The sequence below is a fragment of the Typopeltis vanoorti genome, chromosome 6 (assembly GCF_054136105.1).
Source record: "Typopeltis vanoorti isolate ZY-2024b chromosome 6, IOZ_Tvanoo_1.0, whole genome shotgun sequence".
Classification (NCBI taxonomy): Eukaryota; Metazoa; Arthropoda; class Arachnida; order Uropygi; family Thelyphonidae; genus Typopeltis; species Typopeltis vanoorti.
Window position 1 is genome coordinate 89,367,567 of NC_143554.1, and position 14,257 is coordinate 89,381,823.

Sequence of the window (14,257 nt, forward strand, 5' to 3'; positions counted from 1 at the left end):
TTAGTGTTTAAAATAGTGTAACATTAAATATTCAGTTATTTATTATGCTATTTACATATATACAGGGGTTCCCACCCACAAGAAAAATACTGGAAGTATTTATTCTTTATTTTTATCAGATTTTGCTAAATTAATTAACTCTTCAGAAACAATAAAATCTTTGGCTGATAAATGTTTCAATTTTTCTTTTGTCAAAAGGAGTCCATTCATCAAACGAGTTTTTTTTTTTTTTAGATTTCATTGCGTGAATCTACAGCCAATATATCTTATGAAATATTTTATAAAAATATTCATTTTTTATAAGATAGTTACATTTAGTGCGTCCACACTGTCAGGAGCAATTTCACTATCAGGAGCAATTGTTTTCAATAGAGTTGGAAGAGTATCCATAAGCCACAAAAGCAGATTGTGTTCAGCATCCAGAGCCGTTCCGTTGGTTTGCGACTCCTGAATGCAAAATTTTTGTGTCCCCCTTTCCATTAAAAATTAAAGGATCCCGAAGTACAATAACACCTTACGAATCATTTTATTATACTGAACATTAAGAGGAATGTATATTAAAATAAAGAAAAAACACAAATAGTAAAAAAAAAACTTATTTTTATGTAATAAACAAACATATTACTGTTATGTAACATGGAACACGACAAGAAAAGAAGAAGAGACTCTCAGAATAACTCAGCGTGCAATGGAACGTAGGATTTGTAACATCAACAAAATGGAACATGTTAGAAACACGGAACTAAGAAAGAGATCAGGCATAAAAGATATGGTGACTGCAATATATGAAAGGAGGATGAGATGGGCAGGTCACATAGCCAGACTCAGGGATAACAGATGGACATATAGAATACTCAACTGGCAACCAAGAATAAAGAAAACCAGGAAGACCACCTACAAGATGAGAAGATCCACTAGTGAAATCTATTGGTATAACATGGAAGAGAGAGGCTCGAGATCGTTGGAGGCATCTTTGTGACCTGCACTCATGGAGAAATCCTGAGTGAAACACAGGTCCATCAAGAAGAAAACTCAAGAAATTCCTAGAATGTTTGTTCAGAGTGCTGAGAGCAGTGATTCAAGTAAGTTGTGTTGAAGCTCGTACCATTTATTTAACTACCCAGCGATTCAACCCCTCATTGAAATCTCTCACATTCGAAGGTGACAAATATGTACAAACATTTCAGTGTATTATTTATTCCCTCTTTTGTATGAATGTTCGATTATATCGTCCCTAAATTGTGCCGCCCGGGTTCATTGCACCATTTACACCCTTGTACGGAAGGGACCTGTCTGCATCATATGCACATAATTTTCTGCCTCTTTAATTTATTTTTCCGACTGGTATTTGGAACTGGATTTAAACAACGACATTATACCTGGTGAGTTTATTTTAGATTCTACATTCTGCTAGTGTTTTGGAGTGTTTGCATAACGAATCAATAGACATTTGCTACCATTAATGCTTTTATCACAAAATTTACAATAAGCAGTGTGTCTTTTACTTTTACCTGAATAAATTCAGGATTTAAGAAAGGGATCCTCCAACCATTCTTCTTTGAATTTTTGCTTATATGACTTTTTCGTCTTTTTAGAAGAACCTTTCAAATCTAAATTTGAATCATAACTAGCGCCACTTTCTCTTTTATCCGAGTTACCCGTGTGAGAAGTGGTTTCTTGTGAATGGGAAGGGCTGGCATTGAGATCTTCACTTTCAATAGCTCGTTTATGTACTTTACTGACTCATGCACGACACATTTTCTCCTGAGATTTAGAATCAAAATTAAATTTAGAAAGTGTTTCTTGCCACTTGTCCATGTTTAAAAGTAAAATCTAAATAATAATATTTTCTATGAAGAATTAAACAAGTTTTTGTTAATAAAAACACTGGACTTCTTATAACGCGCGGGAAGTGTTTGAACAGCGAAGATTTTCATTGGCTAATACCAGTCGGATTGCTTAAGTACGGGATCGTGGGGGGGGGGGGGGAGAAGACTAGCGAACAGTGAGAGGGATAGGAAAAAAAGAGAAATCATATTCTTTTATCACTGAATGTGCCATATGGAGAGGTGGGAGAAGAGAAAAATATTCAATTCATATGTCTCACTCTCATGTTGTTGGTGTTATTATTACGGTATTATTATTATTATTATTATTATTATTATTATTATTCGGAAGGCAAAAAGTACTAGATTTGTTGGCGAACGTACTAGAACACTAAAAATTTATAAATCGTACTAGATCTATTACGAAAGTACTAGACTATATGTGATCGCCCTGGTCCCATCCTATATCTATAGTCAATAGTCCCATCAAAGGCTAACCATCCTGGTGATGGGCACACCTCTTTTGGCCAACCTGAGTTTGCAATTATAATTTAATTGTAATAGCACGATATACAATATTTAAAGGTGTCTTCTTATATTTTTATAATTTTAGAAATTTTTTAAAAAATGCAGGAAATTTAATTATTTTTTTAGTAAATATAACCTATGTTATTATTTTTCTAAGATAAATAAATTTGTTATTCAGTTAAGTATGATTATCTGTATTTTACTTATTAAAAAATAAGTAAAAATATTTATTTATTTTTTCCTATCATGATTATTCAATTTTAGTTTTTCAGCTGATATTTTAATGTCGATAATAAAGTGTCAAACCATTAAAATTAAAATATCCCATCCCATCCCATATTTCCTTTTCATGTTAGGCGCAATGGCTTGTCCCGGCTAAGAAAATTATTTGAAAGAATATAACTAGAAACCTAATTAAAGCTTATGATAGGGTTGTAATGCTATCACCTTGTGCGCAAAATGCGTATGTTCTTCTGACCAGTTTGCCTGCTTGCAGGAATAAAAATGCGAGTTTCCAGAAGCGAAATTCTGTCACTTCTCATATGACACCAGCTAACCAACCATCAATTTAAAAATCTTCTAGCGGTTCTTTATTGTATACGGAATTCGAAACTCATGTTCTTTCTTACCAGAGGGCATCGTCGATATTCTGAAATTCCAAGAATATTCTAAGTGCCATTTGAAAGATCGTCTTCAATTCTGTAAAGTAAAACAAAAGCCGCTGGTTAAAAAAAGAAGTTATCTTTGGTCTGGTATGATGTCAATTCAACTGCTATTATGCTTCAGTTTCTGATGCCTTTTCTGTAGTTTTCTATCGAATAATTTCTGCTATTTAAAGATAGTTTCGTCACATACTGTAGTGTATTAGCTGGCCTACCTTTTAAGAGAAAAGTTAATAACACATGGCTATGTACAACCTCTAGGGAAAGCAACAAAAATTGCCCAAAGACCTTTAAGCCAAAATATCAGCTCAGCATCCTCTTCAAATCCAAGTGGACCACTAATGGAAGTTTAATTTCTGAGAGCTAACTCTAATGGCATTTACTTTCTAATTATAAGCTCATTATAATAATTCCCTCATCATTGTTTAAGAATGGGGGGGCCCCCATTACGTTATTCTACTCCTCACATGATGTTGCCACTTGTGTTTCCCAGCATATTTGCCAAAACTACGGAAGCCGTCATTGACAACCTTTGCACACTCTCTTGAAATTGTCATCGCGTATCCATGGAGATGTATGTACAATACTCCCATTTCTTTCTCCCTTCCAAACGAGACCTGTTACAACGCCATCGGCCAGAAACGATAATAAGCTTATTGCTAAACAGTTCTTCTTTCCACCCCCACCCCCTTCCCCGGAAAAGTTCCAAACTTCGACCCGTATATAACAATATCTTCTTTCCATTGTCAGATATCTTCATATCTGCTCTCGCTGAACACCGTTTTCCACTTATCGCTAGAGCACTTGGCTCCGGTTACTTATGCGAACGTAATGTAGGGCTGCAAGTTTTATAAAAATTAATGGACGACGCCTCTCAAGCCGAAGATGAAAGTTGCGATCACAGAAAGAGAGGGGGAAGACAGTTATCTGCGGACGGGCCCGCTATCTTAGACCACGACCGGTCGATATAGCGTCCAATATAGTCTCACTTCTGATAAGCGCTAATCACTGAGCTAAGGGAGCGTGAAGGGATATACTGATCGTGAACACAAGAGGGTGGAACTACTCATGGGACGCGTGTGCAAGTATTAGATGCTCTTCAAGAGAGAGAGAGAGAAAGAGAGAAATGACAAAATCTCCCTAGTGAGATAATGTCTCAATCTCTCTCTGGGAAACTTGATCGATCCTATAGAAGATGTTACCAGCCAGAGAATTTCTCATTTGTTCACAGAATTACTAGAAACTTCCTGAATTTACCATCAATCTTTTTGTCACCCTTGCCGAGATAGTGTTTTCCCCCTTTTAAACGCTCTATCCGCATACTAGTCTTGAATAGGAAGACATGCAGATTAAACTGGAATGTTGAGTGTTAGTAAGACATCCCACAAAAATGTGAATGACCAAAAAAAAAAAATTGTTTTACTCTCTTTTCGTCTTGGTGAAAAAGAATAGATAAGCTTTATGCATATCATTTTCTACTTTTCCTCATTTATTAGAATTATATGTCTTATTTATTTATTTTAGCAAATCTTATAAAGTTGATACTTAATCAAATAAACGTCCTTGTAGTGGTTTGTTCAAAGAAAGAAAAAAGTAAAAGTCGCATCGCTTGAAATTAAAAATAAAAACTCAACAATTGACAAAGCATTGACAATTGTTGCAATATAATGTGTTAAGAAATATTTAAACTCATACAAATCTAACGCAGACATTCAGTATAAAATATGCATAAACATATCAATGGAAAAACAAGACAGTGAGCAATACACTGGAGGGTTCTATTTGCGTTATCATGCGACCCCAGAGACATCAAGATTGCACAGTATCGGATTTAATCATCATGATCATCAATCGTTTCAAGGATTTTGGCGTATTAATGGCCTCTTCAGGCTTCAGAAACCATCTACAAGTCACTTCAATGGACAACTTGGTCTTGTTCCAGAAAAGAAAGAAGTAAAAAGTCGCATTGCTTGAAATTAAAAATAAAAACTCAACAAACTTCCTCGGATGGTTCATATTCAAGTATTATTGGGCAATCTTTTTGTTTGTATTCTTCAAGTACGTTCTCGTTGAATTGAGTGAGGTATTGCACCTGGTGTTTCTGGAATGTGCACATGCTATATATAACTTGTGATGATCGAATAATGGTTTGCTGTTTTAGCAGTATTGTTAACTATATTTAAAAAAATAATAAAACTAATAGGGTTATTAAAAGTAATGATAATATTAATATCTAAATAACATTTTAAACTAAAATTTAAGAAAAAATTGAAAATTTACAATACACCTTTTATAATAAAAAATAACAGAAATATTAAAAATCATTCTAATATGCTTTTATAGCTCTTCAATAGTTCTTTAATCTCAACTTCTCGGCCTTTTGGCTTAGATCAAGTGTGTAGTGTATATAGTTTCTGTTCTTAACCGTTAATATCGGTACGAGTCCCATCGGGTTTCACGATGTTTAACGGGAAATTTGCAGACCTTCATAAACCACAGACTGGGGAAATCTCGGCCTTTTGGCTTAGATCAAGTGTGTAGTGTATATAGTTTCTGTTCTTAACCGTTAATATCGGTACGAGTCCCATCGGGTTTCACGATGTTTAACGGGAAATTTGCAGAACTTCATAAACCACAGACTGGGGAAATATCAAATACTTGGTGGTGGGAATAGTTAGGCTCCCCCCCCCCCATCTGATCATGCCCTCCATTCTGCCGCGTGTGCGTACCCTCGGAATTGAGGTTGACGCCACAATACCGGCAAGGGCGATGGCGAAAGCTATCATAGACTGCGTTGGCGCAGAGAACATTTTTTGATTTAACCCTTATGGGGGAGGAAGATACCAGGTAGTGACCAAAAATATGGAGACCAGAGAAAAGCTTCTCAAAGGGTTTGACTGTGTCAAAGTAAAAGTATCTCCCTTCATGGTTGGGAGCATCCTGAGAACCCTTAAGATACCACGGTTTCCCCTAGCATATGCAGAGAACAACGATATAATTCACAGCGTCTTCTCTAAGTGGGGAGTTGTACGGGAAATCCAGGTTCACAATGACTCAGACAATCCTGAGTGGAAGTCAGGGGAGGTAACTATCTCTCTTGAAATGAGGACCGAAGTTCCTAACTTTGTCCTCATAGGATCTGCCCGGGTAATGGTAAATTACCCAGGCGTCAAAAAGCAGTGATTTAAATAGATGTAGTGCCTTCAATCATCTTGGGACAGACTGCCCTCGCATAAAATGCAAGAACTGCCTAAAAATTGGCCACAGCCAAGAAAAATGTGAGGCATCTTGTTTGAAATGTGGGGTCACTGACCACAAAATCGACACCTGCCCATCCAGAACCCTCGCAGAGAGGAGGGGTGGTGTAGTCACATCAGCAACAAAACCAACTAATGAAAAGGTCACAATACAGGAAGAGTTTCCGCCTCTTGAGGCCACTCCTGATCATGCCGCTATGTCTAAGACAACGAAAAGGTCCCGTAAGGGAGGGAAACCTACCAGAATTGCAGAGACCAGCAATACGATCCCAACAGAAGAGACTGACAATACAGAAACCATCATGGTAACTCCCACGGACGAAAGCGAAGCTACAACTGCCAATATAGACATCGCCAATTCAGATACAGTAGAAGAAGCTGTAGTAGAGATGGAGACGAACACCAAAACTTCCAAACGGCCATTAAGTCCGCAGGAAGAAGAGCTGACAAATCTCAAAACAGCAAAAGTATCTGAAACCGAACACCCAGAAGTCCCTCATGCAAAAGCAGGGGAGACTCTAAAACATCTCCTTAGAGGTATGCCCGGGGTGGCAGAAAAGTTTAAAGAGGCAATAGATAAAGTAGGAGAACCTGAACTCCTCCTCACAGGGAAATATGGACCCGACATCGTCAGTGCAAAATGGGGTGACCTCTTCGTTGATGACATCAGCAAAATCACCCCTGAGCAAGTAGAGGTAGCCCTGGATATAGACGAGGAGGCAGCTTCGGCGTTCTACATTGCTCTCTGCAAACTAGACATGGCCAAGGGAAGTGAGGTGGCAAAAGAATCATAACAGCCCACAACAAAAGAAAGGAACAGTAACCACCTTGTGGATTTCTGTACTCAGCTTCACTGGTTTTTAGCTCCCCCAGGTGGGGGAGGACCTGAGAACCCGAGCGGCGAAGGCTTACAGTGAGGCGGTGCAGTTCCTTGTGAGCTGCATCACTCGGGCCAGATCCTTCCTCCACCTCTAAGTTCACCTTTCAATTTCTGCTTTTCTCTGTACTTTTTTTTTGTTTTTGGTTTGTGACATGTTTCCTTTTTAGGATTTTTCCTTTTTTTTTAAAGTGAAAAATCAACGACCGTTTTAGAAACGCCCCTGGGGGGCAAACAGCTAAAACAGGTCAACTGAGGCCTCTTTTACCTACCCTACTACTATGCACTCTATCTTTATTTTCCTCTCCTACTATCTGCTGACTCTCAGCCTATCGTACTCTACAGGCCGATGATGAAGATTTGTTGAACTCACAAATTATTAATCTCAACAAATAATCGATGATTATTTGTTGAGCAACTCCGAAAAAGAATGCGTTTAAATTCGCATTAAAGTAGAGTGCCAATAGATTGATGGTACTTCTATTCCATTTTATTATTTAACTTGATATTTATTAAATAGCGTTGTAGACAGGGACCATCCCTGCCAAACTCCTCAGTTTATTTCTCTTCAACACGATGATAGGTCAGAGTTCAATCGTCGTATCTATATTTCATCACCTTCATATATGCATATAATAACGCTATTTGGTATTTATCTTTGTTTCTGTTATTAATTTTAAAACAGAAAAATTGATCTATACATGATCGACCTTTTCTAAAACCATTCTGTGAATTCACTATACAACTTTCGGAATTTTTTTTTTTATTCAGTATACTGCTATACATATTTTTATTATAAGATTTTTTTTCGGCCAGAGGGCGTTAGTGGTTAAGAACGTAAATATTGTATGGAATTTTTATTTTACATCGAATACTGTCGTTTGGTTTTGTTTATTAATTGTAAGATGAAAATTACAACAATCACCAATGAAAAAATAATGAAGAAATCTAAAACAAATGGACTGTCATTTGAATAAATGTATGTTTTTAATTAAGAAATTTACAGTAAAGATGTAAGTGTTAAAAATTAAACAATATAATAGCGGACCATAACGACCAGTCTTAATAAACAATAGGAGAAGCCAACTCGTGTGATCACTTTAATTGATATTTAAACCGTGCTCCACGGAATCCTGGGGTTCCGCAAGGACTCCTAAGGGGGGGGGGATTCGGAGAATAAAGGCATTTATAACTTGTATTATATGCAGTTATGGGGGAACACAATTCTTATTAAGGTGACTTATTTATAGCAGAGTTATGTTACTGTATTAATTGTAATATTACGTGTTTTCTTCATTGAAATATTTTGCAGCGATTGTTTAGTTTCTTTCCGACATTTTTATGAAAATTTTCATCGGAATTTTGCGAAAAAATGAACATTTTTCAGTAGGGTTTCCGAAGTATAAAAAACTTGAAGAAAATACCGAAGTCATCACTTAAACACGGTTGTTTATCGTATCGTTCCTCATTTCCCACATTCGTTCATCTAAATAATAAAATACACTTTTTTTTTTTATTTTTCAAAATTTAATACGTAAAACGTTCCCCCCATATTTTAATTGAATTCATGAAATTTTCATTTCATCAGCGAAGAAATTAAATTCTTCATCCAATTCAGATTCAAACGATTAAAAAAAAAAGAAAAGAAAGAAAGTTGTGCTCAAAGCAAGCGGTGATCGATCGAAAATGATTCAACTCATCTTTTACTTAACTATTCTAAATTATAATGAGAAAAGTAATTGTCATGTCGTGCATTCAACTCGACAAGAAACGCTCGCATCAAATTAGGCTGACGCAAATGACAGAAATAAGCTATACGACCTCTTATACACGGAAAAAGAATATCGCTTTTCTACCTCGCTTTCTTTGCGCGTGCCTCTTTAATTTCCCCGGAGACAAGTTTAACTATCTTCTTCAAATCTACAGCAATTTACTCAAGTCTCAATGGGAACCAAGGGGTAAAGAAAATGGCCCGAAAAATTATCGCCAAGACTACGGTTCAACTTCGGTACTTTTCCTCTTCTCAAATCCCCGGATGTTGTGTTCGTTTTTATTTTTTTATTTTTATTTTTATTTTTTTTTTTTTTATTCATGGATGGAGGTTCGTCTCTTTTGCGTGTATACAGCTGTAAATAGGAACGACATGACACAGAAGAAGATGGATAGTACGAGAAAAAGAAAGCAAACTCTCAAATTAGCCCCAGGAAACCACAGAGAGATGTCACATTTGCTTGTCAGAGTTTTGGCTATTTGAAAAATTTTTCCGACCGTTCCAATAATCAGAACGACAATCCTTGGTGACATTTGGAATTGGAAAAAAGAGAAAGTCGATAAAGGCAATAAGCAAACAAGAATCGATAGTAATAACTGACAATGTCAGGTATTTAAATCGACAATCAACAATGACGTAAATCGTTTGGTGATTACTAGGGATTCAAAAACGAATAGGTAATAATAAAGCAATCAACTCAACAATGGCGTTAGTATATTTCACATTAGACAACAATGCATTCTATATTGTTGCACAATGCATTGTTGCAGTATACATTGTTGCGTGAAGCATTATTACAGTATACATTTTGCGTAATGCATTGTTGTAGTATACAGTGTTGCGTGTTTCAGTATACATTGTTACGTATATCGTTCATTACGTAACAAAAAAAAACAAAAAATAATCAGTGAAATGAACACCCTATAACTAACGAATTATGTTTGTAAGTAGCTGTCTAAAAATCCACAAAATCATTTGAATTTGCTTCAAAAATCATTTTATAATTTCATTTAGTGAATGTTCGCATATTATTATTTTTTGGCATTCCTTCTATTTCATTTTTAAGTTTTGAGCTTGAAAAGATTACCCACTAACTGAAAACGCGCCTATTATATCTACATGAATTAAATTCTCTCCCCAAACAAAAAAAAAAAATTTCAAGTATATTTGTTGGCTTTTTTTTTTTTTTTTTTTGTCTAGTGCGTCGATGTGAAGATTGGTTTGGGCATCAGTGCTAGTTGACTAGAGAATAAATAGAACAAGGTGTTTCCCATTGCCATCCTTATCCAAGTCAAGTATTTATATCTGGAGATATAACACAACGAATTCGGCTCAATTTAAAAGATGACTTTCTTAATGTTCATTGACAAATAATTCTTTTTTCTTTCGATTAACTAATGTGACTTTATCATTCTTCAATTCAATAATGTTCCTCCTTCCTTATATATCAGAGAATCTTCTACAAAATTCTCTGACGTGACTTTTATATTTGCATTGCATTTTTTTTTTTTTTTTAATTCTTAGAACCATTTGTAGGATCGAAATATAATGGACAGAACCACGTCATAAGAAGAATGAAAAGCGAAGGCAAACCGAAAGAAAAAAAAAAAAACGCCCATAAATTTCGTGTCTAATTTCGAATAGTCGTCGATTTTAAATACACCATTGGAATCGAGCACAGTTCTGTTGGGAGTTCGCATCTCTGTTAATTAATATTCGCCGATTATTGGAGCAGTACTAATTAACAGACGGTGGGAGGGAGAAGATTATGGCAGGGCCTGCTTCCGCTGCCTACAAGCACGAAGAAATAAATCTGTGCTCGGAGAGTATCCTGCGAAAGGTGTGTTTTTTTTTTTCTTTTATTCCGTTTACGATCCTGCTGCCTGCTGACCGCCCGTATATTTAAAAGACACCGAATGTACAAGGCAGAATGTTAATGGACAGGCGAACCGGTGACAGTGGTGAAGGCGGTAATATAGAAAGATTGATTAATGATGCTACAGGGAGGAGAGTAGCGAACACCTCCCCACTTTAGCGTAATACCTGCCCGCTGTAATGAATGCAATGTCTGGGAAGTAAGTACATTGCCTTCGATTCCCTTGGCTGCCATTCGCCTAACATCTGTCTAAGCTCTTGTACCTTCATCCTTCTTTTTTGCATTTTCCTCTCTCTCTCTTTCTCTTTATTCTTCAACCTATTTCGTTCCTTATTCTACATCTTTTCTTGTTTATTTTTGTTCATTTGCTTTCATATTTTGCTCAGAACTTTGCTCGCTGTAAGATGAATTCTTGCCTTCCACCATTACGTTTATGATAGTGCTCTCATGCCCATATAACGCTTGTCATAAAGGATGTCGTGAGATATACTAGCATATAAAATTATTAGGATTCCACGTCAAAACTTTTTTTTTTTTTTACTTTAGTGACCGACATCTAGGCTCATATTCGTTTTTTTTTTTTTTTAATTGATCTTGATGTTATTCAAAACTTTACATTCTTTGTGTGGTGTAATATATCTATTTTGGTTTTAAATGAATCATTTCATTTTTTGCGGCTCAATCTATTTACCGACTTGATCAAAACAAAATAAACTTAGGTCTTTTATTCTTTATTTCCTTTTCATTAACAATCCAATCAGAAACGATTTATTTACAAATGAATGTTGAGATAAGTTAAATTACCGAAATCCCCCAACAATATTTGCAAACGACAAGTTCAATTCACAATTGTGACGTCTTGCACATGCGTTGAAGTCATTTTGCATTTTTTATCAATTGTTGGATAGTCGAAATCTAATTGATTGTTGAACGCGTGCATTGTTGAAATCTTTCAACATTTCACTTTTTTTTTTTTTGCTGTGTAAGCATTCTTGTTTCTGTAACAAACATTAGTCATTGTTATTTCACAACAATGATTAACAAAGCAACGACAGATAATACAACAAAGGTTTAAATGAATTGGAATTTCGCTTCCTTTCACAAATAAGTACATCGCATTTAGCAACGAATACCGAATACATCAAACGCTATTTCTTTCGACACTCGAGATGAAGTGCGATTATCCAAAACATCTTATTAATACACTTATTTAAAAATTCACCTTTTAATGATAAATTCGTCAAGAAATATGAACAAAGCTTAAAGATTTATAAAACATTTAGTTTTTTTTTTTTTTTTTTTTTTCACGGTACACTTAGCGTACAGACATCAAAGGGTTAATTCTCTGTAAATTACAGTCGATAAAACAGAAAATAAAAACGACTTCAATGACCACCCGATCAATACACACTTAAAAAGACATCAGAACCTCCAGTTAGATAAAATGCCACATCTATATGCTGTTAGGCTCGAAGTCGTTTACCTTTCAGAACTCACCGTAGCCGAGTACCTTCCCAAAGAAAGAAGTAAAAGAATGAAGAAAGAAAAAAAAAAAAAAAAAAAAGAAAAATCCTGTAAAGATTTGGTAATGGGTTTTCTGTCGTAAATACTGGCTGTAATCGACCATAGTTTGATATTCAGTTTAGGATGTCAGCTACAATCGGAATTGTACTAACGTTCACTGGGGGGTTGCTAAGGGACGTCGAAGCGATAGAAAGAGGGGAGGGTGGGAGGAAGGAAATTTTTTTTTTTTGTCCAAGAGCAGTAAAACTTTGAAGCCCATAAACAAATGGGTTTACACGACACAACCATTACGGGCGAAGACAGGAGTGGGATGTTCGCATTCTCCTAAAACAAACAAATGGCAGAGACCGAAGGAAATCAAAGACAGCTTGGTTGAAGGTTGTGTATTAGACTGACAGCAGCACCACGTGTTCTTGTCACAAAAGTATTCATTAAAGGATCTATCTTGGTTATATTACAACCAATTACGATAAAAAGGGCTATTTTATTGCTTCTTTTCACGCGAGTTAAAGAAAAAAAGAAGGCTAAACAAGCTGTCGATAAAATTATGTGTTAGATGCTGCTGTTATCCACTACATTACTAATATTTACACAACATTAAAATAATAAAAAATGTTTATATATTTGCATCTTTTTTCATTAAAAATGAAAAGAAATACAGACGCATAAATATTATATGTATGTATATATATAATAAACATTATGGAATAGTTATGTACTGTTTTAGAATCTCGATTATATTGTATATTATGTATTATGCATCAATTATGGACAATTTGCAAATATGCACTTTACTAACATTTTTTTTTAGAAATTTCCAAAAACATTCTGTAAATATTTATCATTTAAATTATATAAATAAATATAAATAATAAAAGTAATTATAAATGTGATAAAATTGAAAAATAAAATATAATAAAAATTATTATAAATCCACATTTATGCATCCTACACCTTAGTGGCATATCCTTATAAGGACTGGCTTAAAGGGGCGAAGCAAGAATGCTTTTCATCTTCCTCGTTATCTGTAGAGGACAGTGTAGGGATAAAGTGTTAGTGACATATAGTCCTTATAAGGACTGGCTTAAAGGGGCGAAGCAATATTGCTTTTCATATTCCCCGTTGTCTGTAGAGGCCAGTGTAAGGAGAAGGTGTTATTGAGCTATAAAGCTCTGATCATGGCAAGAGGGTAACAGCAATAGCAGAGCCTCAGTTAGAACTTCATTGGCTACAGCATTGCCATCCATTACCCTCCAAGGGTATTGGATTGAATGAATCTCAATCACCGCATCTCACGGTCGATTGATTTGTTCCGTTAGTGGCATATGTTTATTTATTAAATTCTTATAAAGCAATGATATTAATTATTTAAAGGTTTATAGATTTTTTTTTCAAAATTTTTAGAAATTTGTAAATTTTTTTAAGAAAATTAAAACTTTTTAATAAAAATATAAGTTACATTATTATTTCATGCAAAAATAAAGATTTAAACTTATAAACTCCTACATTATTTATTTATTACCAACAATTTATAAATGCGCAGTTTTTCATAGCATTTTCCTCATCCTGTATTTACGAAGTATATTTCAACAGTTGTTTTTATTCAATAAATTTCAAAATAATTTTTCGATTTATTTATTCGTACCGATATTGTCGTTTCTCGATTATCCACCAGAGGCGCCACTGGCATGCTGCATGTAGATTAGTTTGACAAGCGTTTGTTTAATACAGTTCCAACAGCATTTGTGAATGATTTCTGTTGCCATGCCGGTTCATTTTGTATCTGAAAGGAACATTTGTCGTGGCACGTGCGATACGTAAGCTAACAATTTTGCAGTTGGCCATAAATTGATTTGAGGAAAAATGGACTAATGGAATTCAACGCAAACAGAGCAAATATGATTGATGTGGACAATTATCATCGAAAATGGGACGT

At 35.2% G+C, this 14,257-nt stretch overlaps 2 pseudogenes; both read left to right on the forward strand.

Annotated features, from left to right (window-relative positions):
* The first annotated feature begins 5,380 nt into the window (after positions 1 to 5,380).
* On the forward strand, positions 5,381 to 5,505 carry LOC150105685 (U2 spliceosomal RNA; annotated as a pseudogene).
* Positions 5,506 to 5,522: 17 nt separating this feature from the next.
* On the forward strand, positions 5,523 to 5,645 carry LOC150105686 (U2 spliceosomal RNA; annotated as a pseudogene).
* The last annotated feature ends 8,612 nt before the right edge of the window (positions 5,646 to 14,257 follow it).